Source organism: Phyllobates terribilis, unplaced genomic scaffold (assembly GCF_046119375.1).
Source record: "Phyllobates terribilis strain yellow unplaced genomic scaffold, ASM4611937v1 Scaffold_7__3_contigs__length_470593459, whole genome shotgun sequence".
NCBI lineage: Eukaryota > Metazoa > Chordata > Amphibia > Anura > Dendrobatidae > Phyllobates > Phyllobates terribilis.
Genome location: NW_027362767.1, coordinates 45,800,532 through 45,822,639, shown reverse-complemented (window position 1 = coordinate 45,822,639; position 22,108 = coordinate 45,800,532). Strand labels below are relative to the sequence as shown.

At 50.7% G+C, this 22,108-nt stretch overlaps 1 long non-coding RNA gene across 1 annotated transcript in view; it reads left to right on the top strand.

Annotated features, from left to right (window-relative positions):
• Positions 1 to 22,108, top strand: part of LOC141152850 (uncharacterized) — a 95,694-nt gene that overhangs the window by 6,444 nt on the left and 67,142 nt on the right. The window contains exon 2 of the long non-coding RNA XR_012247168.1: positions 10,569 to 10,776. This is a non-coding gene — a long non-coding RNA (uncharacterized lncRNA). The remainder of the gene's footprint in view (positions 1 to 10,568; positions 10,777 to 22,108) is intronic.

Here is a 22,108-nt window from a genome sequence, read left to right as displayed (position 1 = left end):
GACAACCAATGTTTTAATAAACTTCTTTTAACTATTAAACACACTGTATGGAACATTGGGGCTAAAACATTCCCACCCTTCTGTTGTGCATTTTCTTCAGTACTCCAAAAATGAAAAAGAAACGGTAGCGGATGTAAATCTATATTGTGGACGCCTAATTTCTCTAGTATAATTTTTGTATCCATCCAAAATTTTTGCACTTTGGGGCAGCTCCACAGACCGTGCAGTAGGTTAGAGCTTTTGAGCTTGCACTTTGGGCAGTGTGTCAGGCGGTCTATCATATTTTTGGAAACTGGTATATTAAAGGCTATAATTTCTCTATGCATAATTCTGAATTGCGTGTCTCTCCAGGTCTCACTCAATATGTTTTTACGCACCGCCTGCCAACCTAATAGAATTTTTTCCCCAATTTCTACCCCTTCTATTTGACTTTCCCAAGATCCAAATATTTGTTTCACATCCGCCCTCACCAGGATTTCTTTAATACCTTTATATATTGCAGAAACACTGTGATGCGAACTTGCCCGGTTTAGCAGCAGGGTATCCATTGCATTCCTTTTTGTTTCTTCCCTGACATTTATCAAGTGAACCATCACTGTCTTTCTTATCTGTTCAAATTGTAGGTATTGTTGCTTTTTAAGATTAACTTTTGAGATGGTCTCCTCTTCAGATAGCCACCTGTTTTCCTTCTCATGTAGTAGGTTAGCAACCTTATGTATCCCCTTTATTTTCCACTCTTGGAAAAGCTTGTTTTCCCCTATTTGTCTTAGTGCTGGATTATCCCACAGAGGCAAGTCCCTAGATATTCTCCATGGTAATTTTAGTCGCTTTCTAATTTCCTTCCATGTTGCTATCGTGTCCCGGTATATTATTGAATTCTTAATTTTGCTAGGTAGTAGATTTAAAGGTGTATGTAGCAGGGCGACTAAGTTCCAGGGCCCTGCATAATGTTTTTCCAGGTTCATGTCAGAATATTTACTAGTATCTTTCAACCAGTCTATTATGTGTCTAGATATGCATGCCAGATTGTACCCTCTTATGTCTGGTAGATTGGCACCTCCCTCATTCCTTGCTGCCATCAATGTTTCCAGTTTTATCCGAGGTCTCCGACCCTTCCATATGAATTTCCTAATAGAAGAATTTATCCTTTTAACATCTACATGTTTTAAAAGAGTTGGTATAGTTTGCAGCGGGTACATGAGTTTTGCAGTGCTCATCATTTTTATTAGGTGTATCCTGCCTAATAGGCTCAGGGCCAAGTTTTGCCATCTTTCTAGTTCTTGCTGTATTTTAGATATAATTGGGGGAAAGTTTAAGTTATACACTGACTCTGGTCTCCTACCCAGTTTGATGCCCAGATAGGTTATGTATGCTCCTGCTATCGGTATATCATGCAGCTCTTTTCTCACTGTGTGCCCTCTTCCTTTTTCTTTTAATTCCAGTATTTCACACTTATTTTTGTTTAGCGTAAACCCTGAGCATTTCCCAAAAGCCTCCAGAAGTTTCAACACTCCTGGTAAATCTCATTCTACCTCTGCCATATAAAGTATTATTAATTAAAGAATTAAGGGCTCTACCACCCATGGAGGGATGCGTTTTTCTCTCTCTGGATGTAGTGGCCCTCTACAATAATATTTCACATACATTGGGAATAAAGGTCATCAAAGAGGTTTTAACTGGAGACACTAATATGCCTATAGACCAAAGAGAATTCATTCTGAACGCAATAGCGTTCATATTGGAGAACAATGTGTTTTCCTTTGAGGATGGGTTATATAAACAGATCAAGGGCTGTGCGATGGGGACGAGATTCGCACCAAGCTATGCTAACCTTTTTATGGGTGCAGTGGAATCCGTCCTCATCGCGCAGCCAGGATCATCCACGAGTGGAGTACTTTTCTATAGGCGCTTTATAGATGATTTATTCATTATATGGCATGGATCAATGGAGGAGGCATTGAGCTTTGCGGATAAACTAAATCACAATGATTGGGGGTTAAAATTTACGGCCACAGCATCATCCAATTCTCTCCAATTCTTGGATCTATGGGTGCAGTTCGACCACCTGGGGAGAATATTCACATCCACGTTTTTTAAACCAGTGGATGTGAATAGCTACCTCAAATTCAACAGTGGACACCTTCCCGGATGGATCAAAAATGTGCCTTATGGGCAGTATTGGAGAGTCAGGAAAAACTGTACTCTGGATTCTGACTTTAAGGTGGAATCCAAGATTCTCAAAAAGAGATTTTTGGAAAAAGGCTATCCAAAAAAACTTTTAAAAGATGCATATAAAAGAACATGCACCCTATCACAGGACTCGTGCTTGGACAGAAGGGAGAATCCGGATAGGGCTTCTGTAAGGACAGAGGAAAAGACAAAGTGGAGTTTAATTACTACATTTTGCCAATCCAGGTCGGTAGTACGGGAGTTATTACAGAAACATTGGTTTATTCTAAAAGGTGACCCCATTCTCTCCAAAAGTATTCCAGAGAAACCAAATATTATCTTCAGGAAGAATAGAAGTGTAAAAACCTTGCTTGCTCCCAGCAACACGAATAGAAAAAAGAAAAAAATAAGGGATGTGACGACTAATACTAACACAGGAGGCTGCTTCACATGCAATACACCTAAATGTATGTGCTGCGGCGTTATAACCAATAATGCAAAAACCTTTAAATCTAATACCACTAATGAGGTTTTCCAGATCAAGCAGAGATTAACATGCCAATCCACCTATGTAGTGTACCTGCTGGAGTGCCCTTGTGGCTTGCAATACATCGGCCGGACAATTCAGACGGCCCATGCCCGATTAAATAAACCCAGATCTAATATAAGGGCAGGATATCAATTACATAGGGTCTCTAGACGCTATGCAAACCATCACCACAAAGACCCGAGTAAGATGAAAATAACCATTATTGACCACATTGTGGATAATGGACCAGAACAATTGAGTACACTTATAAAGAAAGAAAGTTTTTGGATATACAAAATGGGCACTTTGTACCCTGAAGGTTTGAACCTTACGATTGAAAACACATCAAACCATTAAATCTGAGAAGGTTTAATGTTGTCCCTCTCATATCTTTCCCGGGTTGTCATCAGCCGTTTAATGATGGCTTGCGGGGCTACCTGCACAGGATTAAAGGTATGGTATGACGTAGCATAGCGGGAGATTTGCTTGCCCTTTCGGGCTGGTATTTAGTTCATTTTTCCTATTGTCGTCAGTTACTTAGTTTACTGGAAGCATAGGTTACGATCATGATAATGGATAGCATTGGGTTTTATGAGTTTTATAATAGTAGTGGGCAATTGTACAAGGTTATTTTCGGCTATTTTATATGAAAGTGTACTGTCTCTTTAAGAAATTCAACTTTTGAATTGGGGGCTGGAAACTGCAGTATAGCACTGTCAAGACACCCCAAGAAGGTCCCCAGGATGATTTTAATAATTTTTAATAGTTGGTAATAAATATATTTAAAAAAAAAAAAAAAAAAGTTATTTATTTTTTTAAACACAAATAGGAAGTTTTTACCAAGAATTGTGATTTTAAGAATCCATGTAGGGATTTTTTAGTGCACAATGCTGTTTCCAGGGGAAATAAGAGGTTAATTGGTTAAGAATGCATTATATGGAGTTTTTCAATGAAAGGGTTAATTGATTACAACACGTGGTCTAAATTATGTAAAATACCACCCCTTTATAAAACTGTCATTGTAACATTCCCCTTTACCCCACCTGATGAAGACGGCTTAGACCGTTGAAACGCGTTGTGGCAGTGGTATTGGAGGAAGAATAAAAGTCGGTTGCCATCTAGTAAATTGTCCAGTATTCCTTTGGCGCTCCCTGAGACCGCTGCACCATTGTTTACTCATATAAAGTATTATGTCGTCCGCAAAGTACGAGGCCTTAATCTTCTCGTCTCCTATTTTCAGCCCTTCAAATACTTCATACTGCTGCAGATAGCATGACAAAGGTTCAAGCGCTAAATTAAATAGAAGTGGCGACAAAGGGCAGCCCTGGCGTGTTCCTTTTTCCAAGAGGAAGCTAGCGGAAAGGTGCCCAGGGGTTTGAATTTTCGCCATGGGATTATTGTATAGGGCTTTTATAAGGTTTCTAAATTTGCCCATCACCCCCATTTTGTCCAGGACTTGTTTTAACCAGGACCATTTCACCTTGTCAAATGCCTTCTCTGCATCTAATGTGACTAAGGCCGGGTCTTTACTCTTATTGTCTCCATTCCTTACTGTGTCTAATGCTAGTAATGTACACCTGATGTTTGTGACTGCGCTCCTGCCCTTTACAAAGCCCACTTGTGCTGGTGACACTGGTGTCGGGAGTATTTCTGCTAGCCTGTTCGCCATCAGTTTGAATATAATTTTAATATCCTGATTTATCAGGGATATAGGTCTGTAGGCCGCTGGATCCTCCCCATCCTTCCCTTCTTTTGGTATCAAACTTATATAGGCCATGTTGGTTCCCCCCAACAATTCACCACCCTGTAACAACTCGTTATACCATTTAGTCAAAATAGGAGCTACTTGATGGGACATGACCTTAAAAAAATCGCCTGTGAACCCATCAGGCCCAGGGGCTTTACTACCCGGTAGACCTCCAATAGTGCTTTTCACTTCTTCCTCTGTTACCGGGGCATTTAACATGTTCAGTTGTGACTCAGTTATAGCAGGCATTTTAATTTTGCTGAAGAAGGTCGTTCCCATATCCTCCTCGCAGCCATCTTCTGAGTATAAAGCCGCATAGAATTCCCTTAAGACACGGCTTATGGACCTTCGGTTTTAACAGGTGGCACTTTGAAGGCTTCACTTTCAGGCCGTAGCCTGCCAGGGCTTCGAACACCTCGGCCAGGTGCTTTAGATGGTCCTCGTAAGTCTTCTAATAGACATTCACGTCGTCCAGGTAAAGGAGGACCGTCTCGAAGTTTTGGTGCCCTAGACCAGGGTTCCCCAACTCCAGTCCTCAAGGCCCACCAACAGGTCATGTTTTCAGGATTTCCTTAGTATTGCACAGGTGATGGAATTATTGCCTGTGCAGGTGATGCAATTATCACCTGTGTAATACTAAGGAAATCCTGAAAACATGACCTGTTGGTGGGCCTTGAGGACTGGAGTTGGGGAACCCTGCCCTAGACAGAATTCCATCAGCCTCTGGAAGGTCCCTGGTGCGTTGCAGAGCCCAAAGGGCATACAGTTGAACTCACTGAGTTCCATCGGGGTGGTGAAGGCGGTCTTCTCCTTGTCAGCCTCTGACACAGGAACCTGCCAGTACCCGCTAATAAGGTCCAAAGTAGAGAAGAAATTAGCTGATTTTAGAGCTGCTAAAGACTCCTCTATTCTAGGTAGCGGATACGCATCTTTATGGGTGATACGATTGATTTGCCTATAGTCCACGCACATTCTCATGGTACCGTCTTTCTTTTTCACCAAAACTAAGGGAGCTGCCCAGGGGCTACAGCTATCTCTAATGACCCCAGCTTCTTTCATTTCTCTCAGCATACCCTTAGCGTTCTGATAATGTGCAGGGGGTACAGGCCTGTGTCTCTCTTTTATTGGTGGGTGGCTCCCCGTGGGGATGTGGTTGTAACATACCTGGCGGCGTCTTTGCATATTGGTCCATCTCCCACTGTGCAAGAGCGCGCACTTGAGAATGTCTCTCTGGCTTCCCTCCATGCTGTCTGTTTGTGTCTGTTTCTGCTGCTTAAGGGCGGCGCCCGATCACTTCCTGCTTTTTGTACCTGCTGTGGGTCACACCCCTTGTGCGTCCTCAGCCTATTGCTGTCTGTCACCTGGTATTTAACCCAGCTGCTCCAATCAATCCCTGCCTGAGCATCTTGCCCTGTCAGTTGGCTTTTGTCTCTGACATGCCAGGTCCTGTCTATGTTACCTGTCTTGCAGTATCTGTTCCCATGTCTGTACTGTGTCCTATCTGTGTACCCTAACCTGCAATCTGTACACGTTCCTTGCCTCTTGTCTGCCTATCCTGGAGGCTGTATTTCCAGGCCTGTCTGAACACGCTCCTAGCCTGTTCCTCCTGCCTTCTAGGGGCCGATTACCTAGACCTGCTCCTGTATCTTGTCTGTCCTGTCTGAACACGTGTGACACCCCAGGGGTCTGGTTGCCACAGTGATAGAGATATTACGTCTGAGAGCAGGTGGGAGGTCTCTTGGTCAGGGATCCTATGCATGCCACACCTCCTGCCCAGTCCTGGGAGGGGAAGAACTTCCCCTATATAAACCTAGGACTGAGGCAGGGTTAGTGAGTAGAGAAGAAGTAGAGAAGAGAAGCAGCATAGGAAGAAACAACAGGAGCTCTGTGGGAGCAGTGCTACAAGGAGTCAGGGGCTGGCAGCTGCAGAGCTCGCCCTGACTGAGAAGTTATCACCGGACCCGGAGTCCGAGGCTGTGGGGATTAACTCCTATCCAGCAGCAGAAACCGACCGGCAGGGGATTGCAGGTCCTCTGGCCCAGAAACCCGAAGGCACGGTCACACGCGTGGGACCAGCACCGCCGTCGTGGAGCGAAAGCTACTAGAAGGCCCCGAGTCACCGGCCATACGGGTGAGCACCACACGGTACACTCAGGGACGTGGGCTACTTATACCCGCCTCTAGCAAGGTAGCCAGAAGAGTATCATTAGTTTGGGAGGCCTACAACTCCGCCTGGCCAGGGGAGATCCCATCTGCTCAAGGACTGACCAGGCCCCAATCGCTAGCCAGTACTCCGGGAGGGTCTATCTTTGTCACCAGTAAAAGACCCTGAACTACACCGTACCGTCTCCGAGTGGTTCCTGCTACCCCCATCATCCACGTCGGCTGCCCTGAGGCCATACCCCTCCCGTTGGGGGTTATACTATCACGCTGCACAATCCTACCACCGGCCTCAGCGGTCTGCCCTGCAGCAGCAGCTCCTTAGCTGTACTCAACGGGTGGCGTAGTCGTCCAACATCTACCGCTGATACAGCGCCACTTAGTCTGACTCCCTGGGCACGGACCGGATCACCGCCACGAGACTACAACCCTCAACAGATCCGGCTCCGGGTAAGCTCCCGCGTGCGCAACGCTGCGCGACACAGGCCCAGGGGCGCGTCACACGCTCCTTGCCTGTTCGTCCCGCCTCTCTGGGGGCCGTATTCCCAGACCCGCTCCTGTTTTCCGCTGCTTTGTCGGTCTCCTCCGTACACTCAGTTCCAGTCTGAATTCTCTCCTATCTTTTACCTGTTTTTTCTCTATGTCCGTTCTTTTCCTTTTTCTGCAGAGTCTGAACTCGTACCTAACTCCTGCTTGTTGTCTCTGTACTCCCGTTTGTGAGTTTGTGGTCCACTCGCTACTTCTCTGCAAGTACCCTGTGGGTATCTGGCTCTGCCTTTCCCTTCCTGTCTGTTCCGTGTGAACAGAGCCCTGTCCCCCCCTGCTCTGCCTTGCTCTCCGCTCCAGGCGGCCTCGTCCCGCTCTGCTCTGACCCTTTGCTCGCTGCTCCGGCAGTCTCGCTCTGCTCTGACCCTTTGCTCGCTGCTCCGGCAGTCTCGCTCTGCTCTGACCCTTTGCTCGCTGCTCCGGCAGTCTCGCTCTGCTCTGACCCTTTGCTCGCTGCTCCGGCAGTCTCGCTCTGCTCTGACCCTTTGCTCGCTGCTCCGGCAGTCTCGCTCTGCTCTGACCCTTTGCTCGCTGCTCCGGCAGTCTCGCTCTGCTCTGACCCTTTGCTCGCTGCTCCGGCAGTCTCGCTCTGCTCTGACCCTTTGCTCGCTGCTCCGGCAGTCTCACTCTACTCTGACCCTTTGCTCGCTGCTCCGGCAGTCTCGCTCTGCTCTGACCCTTTGCTCGCTGCTCCGGCAGTCTCGCTCTGCTCTGACCCTTTGCTCGCTGCTTCGGCAGTCTCGCCCTGCTCCCTCTAGATTGCTGCTCCGGTAGTTTGCTCTGACCCTTTGCCCGCTGCTCCGGCAGTCTCGCTCTGTTTCCTCTTGCTCACTGCTCCGGCAGTCCTACCTTGCTCAGACCCTTTGCTCGCTGCTCCGGCAGCCTTGCTCTGCTCTGACTCTTTGCTCCGCTCCTGGCAGCCTCGTCTTGCTCTCAACCTGCTGTGTTTGTATACCGCTTCTGCGGTTCTGTTCCAGTAGTCCCAGTCTGTACTGGGTTCTATCCTCTCTGTGCTCCAACCTGTTGTACCTGCCAGTACCTCCCCGTTTGCATACCAGTGTGCCAGCCTAAACCTTCCAGTTCCTGTATTCCCCGGTGTGGGCTAACAGCCGTGTCCGGAGTCTGACCTGGAGTAGACCCTGGTACCTCTGCTCGGTTTCTCCCTGGTGCACTTGCGTCGTATGCCGTCGTGCGATCTTGGTCGGATCGGGCAGACACTTACTTACGCCCCTCCAGGCACTCTCCGGTACGGTACAGTGGAATCACTACAATCACACGCACACGCCGCTCAGCCCGGGCGTGTGCATTACAGTGGTGTTCTATCCCTTTTACTCTGCCGAAATCTAGCGGGTGCTTACTAAAAATTCTCTCGTACTCCTGAACCACCCGGTAGACTCCTTGTTTTTGGTGCAGGGGAGTGGAGTCAGCACCCACGTGGAGTTTCTGGCACCAGTCCTCCTTGTGTTTCTGGGAGCCATTACCCTCCGCCTGTGGAGATGGAGACAACGGTTCCACGGCCCTGATAGCTTTGTGTTCGACAGCAAACAGTTTGGCAAGTGTAGCGTACCTGGGTAAGTGTACCTCCCTCTCCCCAATGTTGAGAATGCGAACGGGCACCCTCCCATGACGGACATCAACCACCCCCCGGGCTGTCAAAATAGTGGGCCTGCTGTCTGAGTACACGGGTTCTACCATGGCTTGGTAGTCTCTGCCTCTCAACCCGATTGCAGTCCGACACCAGATCATCATTTCACTTTTGGGAGGCATGGAAATGGGGAATGGGTCACTCAGTCTTACGCTACCGATCTCACCACCAGACAGTTCTACCTGCTGCCGTCTCATCAGGGCTCTTATCTCTTTCTGGAGGACCCTCTTTTCGCTGGAGCTCGCATTCATCGCCACCTGCTGTAAAATCACAATTACTTCTGAAAGACAGTTTTCAATTATATTAGTACCCACAGTTATTTTAGGGTGACTTTCACGATGGTCAATGTCCTCAATGATCACTCCCTGTGCCGGCAGTTCCACCTTACCAATCTTGATGGTCATCTCTCTGAACCCCACCTGCAGCACGGGTTGGCCATTGCTGGCAATGATGCTTAAGTCATCGTCTGGGTAGCGGGTTATGTCAGCGTCACTCCAGTACCGCTTGAAAAGTACGTAGGGGATGGTAGTCACTTGAGACCCGGTGTCCAGCAGTGCACTCATGGGGATACCGTCCAGCACTACGGGTAAGACCGGGCGTCCTCCCACGTACTTATCACGCCAATTAGACGGGCCTGATGACCTTATGCCTGGGGGTTGGCCCTCTGCCCCAGGTCGGACCCATTTAAAGTACAGTACCTTGCTATATGTCCTGGCTGACTGCAACGGCGGCAAATCGGCTGTCCATCCTCAGCGTAGCGGTCGGTGGGCCTCCCTCTGAACGGCGGGATCCTCCTCTGTCAACGCCACGGGACATCCTCCGGACTGGAAGCCAGCTCGATTGGTCTTGACGGTTCCACCTGCAACGACTGTACGGTCCTGGTTAATGCAGCCACACTCTTTGTTAGCTCCTGGACCCGATGGTGCAGGTCTGCAGGCTGGGATGGATTTAGGGCCTGTGCATCAGCCCCCACAAGGTCTGCGGGGTAGGGCGCTGCCCCCTGGTGGTAAGTGATGGCAGGGCGCCGGGAAGCTACAGCGCCACCTGCTGCGGGTTCTCTGAGCACCCGGATGGCCCGATCCTTGAACCGCGCAAAAGTCAAATCGGGGCTCTGTAGGGCCATGAGGCGCAGCTGGGTTCTGTGGGCGTTGGACAGCAGACCTTCTATGAACTAGTCAGTCAACAGTTTATCAGAGTCCTGCACGCTGCCAGGGTCAGCTTGTTTGATAGCTCTCAGGGCTTCTTGCAGTTTCAAGGCATAGTCTCTGATACTATCCTGGGCCCGCTGCTTACAGCCATAGAACCGCATTTTGATTTCTGCTGAGGTACGGGTATCAAAGGTACTCCGCAGCCGGGTCAGAATGTCCTTTACTGTCCTTTTCTCCTCATCTGACCATGATTTCACTTCCCGCTGGGGTGCATCGGTGAGCTGCCCCGTCAGAATGCTCACTTTCTGTTCTTCTGTCAGGGGATAAACTTTGAATAAACGGTGCAGTCTTTCCCTAAAGTCAGTTAAGGTATGGGATTCCCCTGAGTATTGGGGCAGCCAGGCCGCTCCGGGGATGTAGGGCATAGAGAACGGCATCACCGCTGCTGCAGCCCCGCTGGTTGTAGAAGGCCCCTCTGCGTCCGTCATCTTCCTCCCCCCTAGTTAAGCGTGGCCTACCTTCCGACGATCCTCTTCTGTAGGCCGCGGCTCTGCTGGTGCTGCTCCGTGCGAGGACCTTGCGTCATGTCCTGGTGATGTCAGCGTCGCTCTCTCTCCCTTCCAGGACCTTGCGCAGCGTCGGTGCGTAGGGCGGAGCTTCAAGTCTCGCGCGCTTTGGACGTCCACGCCCCTCTTCTTTCCACGCGGCGTCCTGAAGATGGCGTCCGATGGCAGGAAAACGGCTGAAGATGGCGGGAAAACTGCTGAAGATGGCGGGAGACGACTGAAAACGGCGGGAAACGGCTCCGGATGGCGGGAAACTTCTCTTTAAGGTACGTGTACAGTCTTTTTCAGGCACGCAGTACCCGTTTGTGGCGGGTTGGTCACAATCCTGCCGACTACGCCAAAGCTGACTCGCCCCCTGGGCCGTGGGGCACTCGAGACCTGTCTTCAGGGCAATGCTGGGAGTAGTAGTGGCGACCCGGTCCCGTGGCTCAGGGTGGTCAGACCAGTGGTAGTCAATGATGTGTTTTTAGGTAATGTCCGACTACGCCACCCGTGGATTGCGGTCAGGGAGGACCGCCGCTGCAAGGCAGACCGCTGAGGCTGGTGTTGGGGATGCAGCAGGGAATAGTACAACTCCCCACGGGAGGAGTGTAGCCTCAGGGCAGTGTAATAGGATGCTGGGGGTGATGGTGCAGGCGCAGCAGTAACCACACAGAGTCCAATAATGCAGTCCAGGGTCTTTTACTGCAGATCTTATTATAGACCCAACAGGAGTACAGGGTAGGAATGGACCTGGGTGTCTGAGGGCATTCGGGTGAGCTCCACTGGCCAGGGTGGGTGGGTAGGCCTACCGTTCTCTCTCTGCCTTTGCTGACTATCTCCCCCTTTAGTGGTATGATAGCCCACGTCCCTGAGCTTGCTGTGTACTACGCCTGTATGGCTTGCGACTCAGGCCTTAGGTACCTGCAGCTTCTCCGTGCTGTACCGGTCCCTCTGTGTGGCGGAGCCTCCAGGCTTCTTAGGCCAAGGGACCTAAAATCCCTCGCAGGTAGGTGATCTGCTGCAGGGCTTGCAATCCTGACAGCCTCGGACCCCTATGTCTGGTATGTAGTTTCTCTCTGCCAGGACCGGCTCTCGTCGCCTTCTGGATACTTCAGAAGTGGGTCCTGGTCTCTCTAACCCTGCCCTCAGTACCAGTTTTTATAGGGGCAGCCAGCTCCCCCTACTGGCCTGAGACAGGAGGTGCTGCATGCAAATGGTCCATGACCAGAGAACCTCCCTCCTGCTCTCAGACACAGCCTTACAAGTTTGTGGCATCCAGGCCTGGGGAGACACATGTACACAGTGACTGCACAAGCAGAATAGTGAGTGCAGCTCTGGGGTATAATACAGGATGTAACTCAGGATCAGTAATGTAATGTATGTACACAGTGACTGCACAAGCAGAATAGTGAGTGCAGCTCTGGGGTATAATACAGGATGTAACTCAGGATCAGTACAGGATCAGTAATGTAATGTATGTACACAGTGACAGCACCAGCAGAATAGTGAGTGCAGCTCTGGAGTTTAATACAGGATGTAACTCAGGATCAGTACAGGATCAGTAATGTAATGTATGTATACAGTGACTGTGTAGCGCCCCGAGGGTTCGGCCGCTACAGGGGTATTGCACCTCAGACCAGAGGTGTGATATTCCACTCCCAGGTAAGGATGGAGTGTGGACCAGGGCTCAGTTAGCTGCATACAGCACACACACCCCATTTCCGAGGGACAGCTCAACGGTGCTCCCACTAGACAGAAGTGCAGGCACGACCGACTATGTCCCTGCCTGGAGTGGGGAGGGGGGTGGAACACCCAGTGCTGTAGGGGTAGATAGGGGTTGGTTCCTGAGCATAGGAAGGAGCTCATTGGTTGCTGGTCACCTGGGCTCATGGTCAGAGGGAGGTATAAAAGGTGGGCACCATCTTAGATCTAGGTTCTGTCCAGAGAGGAGAAGACAGGGAGTAGAGGCTCTGTAGGAGCTCTACTCCAGAAGGGCCTAGTGAGAGGCCGAGGAGGAGGTGAAGGGGAGCTGAGATTTTGGCTCATCTCAGCTCCAAGAGAAATGAACAGAAACAGAAAGGAACTGCAAAGAAAGAGAGAGAGAAACAGAAGGGCTCAGGAACAAGAAGGTGGAAGGGACCCTAAGAACCCACGAGAATCCAGGGTGAAGGGTCAGGCAGATTAAGGGTACCGGATCCCAAGTTGGTGGAGGAGAAATTACCCTCAGCCAAAGACCGGTCGTCGTGATCATCTATTGGTGCAACACCTCATCAAACCTGCTAGGAAGGCACCATATAGGACAGCGGAGGACGGGGCCCACGTTTAACCGCACGAGTCCGCGGCAGCTGGACAAAAGTGGGTCACTGGTGAGGCAGGCCAGAGAAAGGATTAAAGGGGGTCCTGTGCCATGCTCCTGAACTGCCTGGGAGTTGACCGAGCCCCTCACCTGGTGGACGCAGCACGGCTCGGGCGGTCACTGCCGACGGAAGTGACCCGGGACAAACGAACTGTGAGTAAAGACCCTGGACTGTAACTTGTTGTCCGTGTGCTCCTTCGCTCCTCCGGCACTACCGGTACTGGGACCTTCACCACCATCACTCCCACCATCCACTACACTGCCCTGGGGCCGCACTCTTCCCGTGGGGAGTCACACTACCCTAGCTGCACACCTCATGAGCCCCAGCGGTCTGCATGCAGCGGCGGTTCCTTATAACCGCAATCCACGGGTGGCGTAGTCGGACATTATCTAAAGTACAGTAGCAGACTACCATTGGTCTGACCACCCTGAGCCGCGGGACCGGGCCGCCACTACTACTACCCCCATCGTTTCCCTAATTGCCCCGATCCGCGTGCCCCACGGCCCAGGGGGCGAGTCAACTGCACCAGCAGAATAGTGAGTGCAGCTCTGGGGTATAATACAGGAGGTAACTCAGGATCAGTAATGTAATGTATGCACACAGTGACTGCACCAGCAGAATAGTGAGTGCAGCTCTGGAGGATAATACAGGATGTAACTCAGGATCAGTACAGGATCAGTAATGTAATGTATGTATACAGTGACTGAACCAGCAGAATAGTGAGTGCAGCTCTGGAGGATAATACAGGATGTAACTCAGGATCAGTACAGGATCAGTAATGTAATGTATGTACACAGTGACTGCACCAGCAGAATAGCGAGTGCAGCTCTGGATCAGCTGCTGCTCAGTGTGCTGCTTACGGGTGTGGTGGCTGCAGATCCTGCCGTGAGCTCCTGATCTCTCTGAGAACCAACACCTCTCCACCTGGGGACCAGCTCTCTCTCTTACCCAGGGAGGGAGCAGGTTTCTGGGATGAGTGATGGAGCCAAGTCCCAGGCTTCTGCTTCCCGAACCAGGCTGGCGGGGGGCAGGAGAAACCAGCAACCGGCCTGCACACCAGAGGACCCGGGGGTGAGACTCTCCACCTGGAGTCGCAGCAATGTGGCTCCTACTCCCCCCGGGACTGTGGAGACTCCCAAAAGCCGCAAGGCTTCCAGCATGGAGGTAAAGCCTGACAGCGGCGTGCATAATGGCACTCCTTCCGGAGGAAAGCTGAGTGCTCACGGAGGTGAGGCCGACCTCCCTGAGGGGAGTTGGGCGCTGCAGGGACCCCGGGAGTGTGTGTCCACCTATGCCTCCCGGGTCATGATCCACCTCCGTGAGTATGAAGATACAAGTAAGCTGGTCAGGAGACTTCGGGAGGAGCTGCGTTGCACAAGCGCAAAAGCTGCGGTGGCCTCCAAACAGAGGAAGGCAAAACTCCAGGCTGAGGTAAAGAGGCTGACCAGCGAGATTCACCTGCTGGAACTTAGGAAAGCCACTATCAGAGAGCAGAGTGGTCCATTCAAAGAAAAACTTATAAATGAAGACCGCTTCAGAGAAATGGCTGATACCAGAGAGCAAAGGAAGATGGGGCTGCAGCCTGAGAGCCAGGTGGATGATGAGAGTGATGATGACCAGCAGGAAGCCGGACCTGGCAGCCTGCAAAGTCACCCGCAGGCCACATGCAGCGAGCTCCCTGCAGGACAGGCGGCAATGGCATCTGGTCGCAGTTCTGCCGGCTCTGGGGAGGACAGTGACAGCAGCGGCCAGGGAGGGGCGCTAATGGCCGAGATAAAGCTCCTGGAGTCCCCAGTGTGCCTCCAAAACTTCCATCTTGGTGACGATCTACCAGAAGAGGCACCTGGGGGCCACAAAAAGGCTTAGAAGACCAAGTCAAAGCTGCAGGAAGCGGTAAGCTATGTCTATGCCCCCCTACCTGTACCCCCTGAGTCGGCGGCAGGCTCAGCTCGCTGTATAAGCCCCGTTGCCCAGCCCAGCCCGGGTTCTGCTGTGGATCCGGTGCAAAGGCGCGGGGAGATTGCACAGCGCGGTAGGGAGGCGCAGAGCTCCGTCTCTGCTTGTAGTAGCGGGGACGTAGCAGGAGGTGCATCAGCCGAGAGGCTGGACAGTGAGGGCGGCCCGGCGGCGGGCGTTCCTTCAGGCCACGATGCTGTGGTGCGCTCCTCAGTGGGAGGGGGGAGCGGCCCGGTGTCGGGGGCAGCTCCGGTAGCCTCGGTGCCTCTGAATGCTGTTGCCGCTGATCACTTAGTTGAGGAGCGGCGGCAGTGTGAGGGGGCAGTTGGGGCTGAGCGTTCCGGTCCTCCCACCAAAGTGCTATTCTGTGTTGGCGCCGCTGGTCAGGAAGATCCTGATGCTAGAGATCAGCGGCGCCTCACAGCGGCTAAAGATCAGCGGCACATCACTACAAATTCAAAACAGTGGAAATTACCGACTGATGATGTGGAGGGCACACACAAGACCAGGTGTGAGGTCGCATCCAGTTCTATGGAGGTGACTGAGCCCCTTGTGCCTGATGCGGAGGTCAAAAGGTCATCCACCATTGTCACTGGTCCAGCAGGAATGAATGTGGTGGTGGGTGTGAATGAGGCCAATTCATTGTCTAGTGGTGTTGTTGCTGGTTTGGTGGAGGGTGAGATGGAGGTGGGTAATAGTGATGATGTTGGGGGTGATGTAGTCACTGGTCCGGTTGCCCCCCCGGGGGTGGCAACGCCTGTCCAGAGTTATGCCAGTGTCACCTCCGGGGCAAATAGGGCATCCTCCTCGTCTCCGGGCTTTGGGGACGGCATGTTGCAACGGCGCCTTCTGGAGGCTCTAAAGAAGGGTGAGAGATCACTAATGGTAGAGGGTCGAGAGGTTGATCTATCCTTCTGGATAGAGAGGCATGGCCTCGGGGCCTTCCGAGAGCAAAAAGGGGGGGATACGGTGTGGTCCCTCCCAACAGCCGGGCCAGGCAGTGTGCGTAGGAATGTGGTCCGTCTTCGGTGGAGGGGCAGTGATGCATGTCCTCCAAGGTCTAAGGTTGTGGAGCTCCTGCTGAGGATGGGCTTCAAGGCGATTGACATCTACGCCTTGATACATCCCTATTCCACGCCTGAGTTTGATGTCAGCTTTGTTCGGCCGGTGGGGCTTGAGCTCTTCTGGACGAATTATGAGTTGGCAAAAAATTAGCCCTGTTGGCGAGACTTTGCTGTTCAGGCAGTGTCTCGCCAAAACCAGATCAAGAAAGTGACCGTGATGACTCGTAACGAGTCGCTTTCTTGTTATGACATCATGACGTGGCTTGGTCGGTATGGAGAAGTGGTAGAGATGCCAAAGAAAAACCGCGACGAGTTTGGTATCTGGTCAGGGGCCTGGACGTTTATGGTAAAACTTAAACGTTCAGGTGGTACGGTTGCCCACATTCCATCATCTGCTTTCCTGGGTAGGGATCGTATCCTGGTCTTCTACCAGGGGCAACCGAAGCTCTGTCACAGGTGCGGCGACCCCACACACTTCAGTGCAAACTGCACCGTGCAGAAATGTGCGTTGTGTGGGGGTGTCGGCCATCTTGCCGCCTCTTGTGTGCAGATTAGGTGCCACCTGTGTGGTGAGTTAGGTCACCCATTCAGCCGTTGTCCTCGCTCCTTCGCTAATGCAGTCAAGACCCCGGTGGGAGAAAGCCGTGAGGCCGATTCTGCTGGGGAGGGGACTAGCAAGGGTGGGGGAGCTGAGGGGCCAGGGAAGAAAAGCAATAAAAAGACGCCTGCCCAGCTGAGGCGTCTAGACAAGCGCAGACAGGAGATGGAGCGGGGCGAGCCCCGGGCTACTGGGGTGGCCCCTGTCCTGGATGCCAGTGTTGCTGCTGAGGCCCCGAGGGATGATGAGTTGGATGAGGAGGTCAGGAGGATCCACAGGGAGGAAACTGCCTCTGCCTGAGAATCTTCCCATTATGAAAGTATGGATGAGGATAATAAGTGGTGGCTAGAGAACAAGCGTAAGCTCGGCACCAAAAAGAAGAGAAAGAAGGGAGATAAAACATCTTCTCCCGCTCTGACCAAGGTACCTAAGGAAGGTAAAACTGACTCCCCTCTAGTTGGTCTTTCTAATCGGTTCCAAGCCCTTGATAACATCTCTTCCTCAGAAGAGGAGGCTGAGGGTGAGGTTCTGGCTTCGGCGGAGCTTACAGGGGGCGCCGAGTCTCCTTCTCCTGGGGATGCAAGGTCCTTGGGGGGAGGGACTGGCCCAGAGTCCGGAGACGAGGACGAAAAATGAAGGAAAAATGTGGGAATGAACACGTCTGTATCATTGAAGAGGGGGAAGGATTGCTCCTCTGAGGCAGAGGATAAGGGGAGTGGGAAGAAGAAAGCCATCTAACTCAATCACCAATGATGGCGGTACCCACTCCGTTGACGCTGGCGTCCATTAATATCGCCAGCATTAAGTCAAATACGGCTAGATTTGCGGCCTTTGATTTTCTCAGCCGGGTTGAAGCTGACATTTTCTGTTTGCAAGAGACCAGGCTGCCATATATGGCAGAGGAGTTTATAGCTAAGAGGGAGTGGAGACTCGGGCCCTCCTATTGGTCTCTTGCGGCCGAGCTGTATAGCGGAGTGGCGGTCCTTTTTACCGCACCGGTAGAATGCCGACGGGTTATTGAGCTAGAAATGGGGAGGTGCCTGATATTAGATGTCCTCATGAAGGGACAGGAGCTTCGGCTCATTAACATCTATGGTCCCCAATCTAAGTAGGACCGGAAGTGTCTCTTTATGAGGATCAAGCCCTACCTTTTTACAAGTCGACAGGTCGTTTTTGGAGGGGACTTCAACACTGTCACGAGGCCCCGGGATAGAGGAGGTTCCAGAGACAAGCTGACTTATGATAGTGTCGCCCTTAATAGTATAGCTAGTGAGGCTCGCCTGGTGACTGTCCACATCCGGCACACCGCAGGCCACGAGGGGTTCACCTATCACAGAGGTAACTGTAGGTCCAGGATAGACAGGTTTTATTTAAAGGAGGAAGCCGTCTCTTCAGCAGTATCTGTTGTCGAGGTGGAGTTCTCCGATCACTGTATGATTTTGTTTTCCCTGAATGTTACAGAGACCCCCCCGGATGGGAAGAGGCTTTTGGAGGCTCAATTCGTCTCTCTTGGAAGAAGCAGAGATAAGACAGTCCTTTGAGGATTTTCTTCAGAGCCAGGTACCCTTACTGGATCTTTGTAGTAGTAAGTCAGAGTGGTGGGAGATGTTTAAGAAAAGGGTGGCGAGATTCTTCCGCCAGCTCTCGAGCCTCAGGAGCCTGGACAGGTACCGCCTGTATCAGGGACTGAGGAGGAAACTCGAGCATCTTGTCTCAACTGGAGGTAGCCGCGAGGAGATCTCCAGAGTGAAATCTTTGCTAATGAGGTGTCAGTATGATAGACACGCATCTTTGGTTTTTGAGAGGGATTATGGGAAGTACCGCTCGCCCGACCCTTACAGAAACTCCAAGATGTCAGTGAATAGTAAAGTTGTTACAGGACTGGTTGACTCTGTGGGTTCCCTGAAAAGATCCAGATCAGGGATCCTGGAGGTCGTCAGATCCTTCTACTCGCACCTCTTGGGGAAGAAGGATCTGGATTGGGATGAGATGTCGGCTTTTCTGTCAGAAGCCGTCCCCAAACCAAGGGTAGACCCCTCTCTTGGCGTTTTGACAGAGATGATCAGGGAAGAGGAAGTTAAGTTGGCGATTGAAGGGCTTGCCCTAAAGAAATCTCCCGGTCCAGATGGCTTAACATCTGAATTCTATAAGACCTTTAAGGACGCCTTGGTTCCCCTCTTGACTGAGGTATTCAATGAGTGTCTTTCCTCGGGCACTCTGCCAAAGTCAATGAGGAGGTCTGCCCTGATCATCTTGTCAAAGGGTAAGGACCCATTTTGCATTGAGAATTGGTGTCCCATAGCGCTTCTCAATGCAGACAGGAAGGTTTTGGCAAAGGTGCTGTTTAATCGGCTGGTTAAATTTGTGCCCTGACTCCTTTCGGGAGCCCAGCATTGCTCTGTTCCGGGCCGCAGTGCAATTAGTGCTGTACTCTGTGTCCGAGAGGTGGTGGAGCAGGGTAGGGCTGGTCCCTGGAAGGGGTACATGCTGTCATTGGACCAGGCAAAAGTGTTTGATCGGGTTAACCATGAGTACCTCTGGTCTGTCCTTCTGAGGTATGGCCTGCCGGGGGGGTTTGTTGATTGGCTTAAGACCTTGTACGCTAGGGCAGAGAGTTTCTCGCTTGTGAACGGTTGGATTGGCAGCTCTTTTGAGGTTGGGTGTAGTGTTCGCCAGGGTTGTTGAGCCCGCTGCTGTACGTGTTTGCGATTGACCCGCTTCTTAGGAGGGTGGAGCGTGGACCGTTGGCTGGGATCGGGATGGACCAGGCAGCACCGGAAGCCACTCTGAGAGTGGTGGCTTATGCCGATGACGTCACCGTTTTTGTTTCCTCTGATGGGGAGGCAGAATGGCTGATGTCAGAGGTAAATCGCTACTTGGAGGCATCCGGGTCCGAGATCAACCGGGATAAGTGTGAGAGTCTCTGGTTGGGAGGAGGAGATCCTGGTTTTGACCTCCCGGACACCCTTCCAGGACCCAAAGTCTCTGCAAAAGTTCTTGGCATCGAATTTGGCCAGGGGGATTACCCCAAACAAAATTGGGACAGCAGGCTAGAGATCGCCACTCAGAAGGTGAACCAATGGAAGGGTTGGTCTTTGACCCTAAGGGAAAGGATAAACCTGATCAAACCTTACCTGCTCCCTTTGCTGATCTATCTGGGCAGTGTGTGCATCTTGCCGGAGCCTCTCTGGACTCGGGTCTACAGTTTGTTCTGTCAACTGTTATGGGGGAATAGACTGAACCTGGTCAAGAGGGAGGTTACTTACCGTACGAGGAGACTAGGAGGGTTGGGTATGGTCAACCCTGTGGTATTCCTTGTGAATACCTTCATTAAGATCAATATTGCAAACCTCTGGAAAGAGAGGGCTCCTCCGTGGGTATTCTCCTGTAGGGGATGGTCTCAGCCTTCCTTCCAGGAATGGGAGACAGGAGGGCAAGTGAAGGATCTACGCACACCGCATGGACATCTCCCGGCTTACGCTACCGTGGTTCTGAAGGTAATTCGCCGGTGGGGTCTGGGAATGTGGGAGGTCAGGACTCTGCCAAGGAAGCTCCTTGACAAAAGGGTTCTGTTGACCCATTTTCAGAGGCCTCTGGTGCTCAGGAATTGCCCAAGTCGGGATCTTTGGGTGGGTCTGCATCTTTTGAATTCTATCAGGATCCCCTCGAAGTTTTGGGATTTGGCTTGGCGCTGCTTCCATAGGAGACTGTGTGTGAGGGACAATCTGAAGTGTAGGAGCTCTGAGGACAGGAACTGTCCTCGGGAGCATTGTGGTACCATGCTTGAAAGCATGGACCACTTCCTGCTTCGTTGTCCCTTTAACACAGAGGTGTACAACAGGGTGGGCACCTCCATTGGCTGGCCCCGGCTGGCCGGTCTCTCTTATGCGGAATGGGCCTATGGAGCATTCGGGGACCTGGGTGGTCGGGACCGCTGCACCTTATTTCTAGTTAGCGCAGTGGTTAGGTATCACACGTGGAACGCACGGTGCTTAGTATCGACACAACGGAAAATCCTCCCAGTGGACGATGTGTTTAGGACCATACTCGGTGACCTGGTGAAGGTGCGTTCTCTGGAGTATGAGAGACTGGGTACACGGAGGGCCGTTCTCCTCTGGAGGGGCTTTTCTTTTAGTGTGCCCTAGTCTGGTCGTCTCCTCTCCTGGTGGTGGGCTGCTGCTGACACCATAGATTTTTGTTTTATTGATCAGTAGACAGTGATGTAGGGCTGCAGGCACCGAACTTGGGCTTTGTTAGTTGTGGTTATTGTATTGTGTGTTATTCTATTGTTTGTTTCTGTATATATTGTGTATATGGGTTTGGGTGTAGGTGTTAGGTTGGTTGGTGGGAAAAGGGGGGAGGTGGGTTCATCTTGAGGGACACTGGTTATTTGGGGGAAAAACTGGCACTGCCTGATCTGTCCTATGGACGTTGGACTGAGGCATGAGGCGCAGGAGCAGCTCTCAGGTCAGTGCCGGGGAGGGACTGGTGGGCTCGACTGTGGGGTGTTTTGTTTTGTCTTGTATATATTTGTATAGTTAGTGTTTATTTTCTAAAAAAAAAGTTTGTGTATATTAGTTTGTATATAATTTTGTCAGATATGGTTTATTTTACTGTTATTATTTGTTTGGTAACCGGACCAGATGTCATGGTGTAGGTAGTTATTATTGTGTATATGTATAATGTGTGTGTGAGGGGAGAGGGAGCGGCTGGACCAGTTCATTACATTGTTTATTTTCTGGTTATTAATTTTGTTATGTTTCAGTTATTATTATTGTTATGTTTTTCATTTTTATAATAAAAAGATCTACAGGATGTAACTCAGGATCAGTAATGTAATGTATGTACACAGTGACTGCACCAGCAGAATAGTGAGTGCAGCTCTGGAGTATAATACAGGAGGTAACTCAGGATCAGTAATGTAATGTATGTACATAGTGACTGCACCAGCAGAATAGTGAGTGCAGCTCTGGAGGATAATACAGGATGTAACTCAGGATCAGTACAGGATCAGTAATGTAATGTATGTACACAGTGACTGCATCAGCAGAATAGTGAGTGCAGCTCTGGAGTATAATACAGGAGATAATCAGGATCAGTACAGGGTCAGTAATGTAATGTATGTACGCAGTGACTGCACCTGCAGAATAGTGAGTGCAGCTCTGGAGTATAATACAGGATGTAACTCAGGACAGTAATGTAATGTACAGTACAGACCAAAAGTTTGGACACACCTTCTCATTTAAAGATTTTTCTGTATTTTCATAACTATGAAAATTGTACATTCACACTGAAGGCATCAAAACTATGAATTAACACTTGTGGAATTATATACTTAACAAAACAGTGTGAAAAAACGGAAATATGTCTTATACTCTAGGTTCTTCAAAGTAGCCACCTTTTGCTTTGATGACTGCTTTGCACACTCTTGGCATTCTCTTGATGAGCTTCAAGAGGTAGTCACCGGAAATGGTTTTCACTTCACAGGTGTGCCCTGTCAGGTTTAATAAGTGGGATTTCTTGCCTTATAAATGGGGTTGGGACCATCAGTTGTGTTGTGCAGAAGTCTGGAGGATACACAGCTGATAGTCCTACTGAATAGACTGTTAGAATTTGTATTATGGCAAGAAAAAAGCAGCTA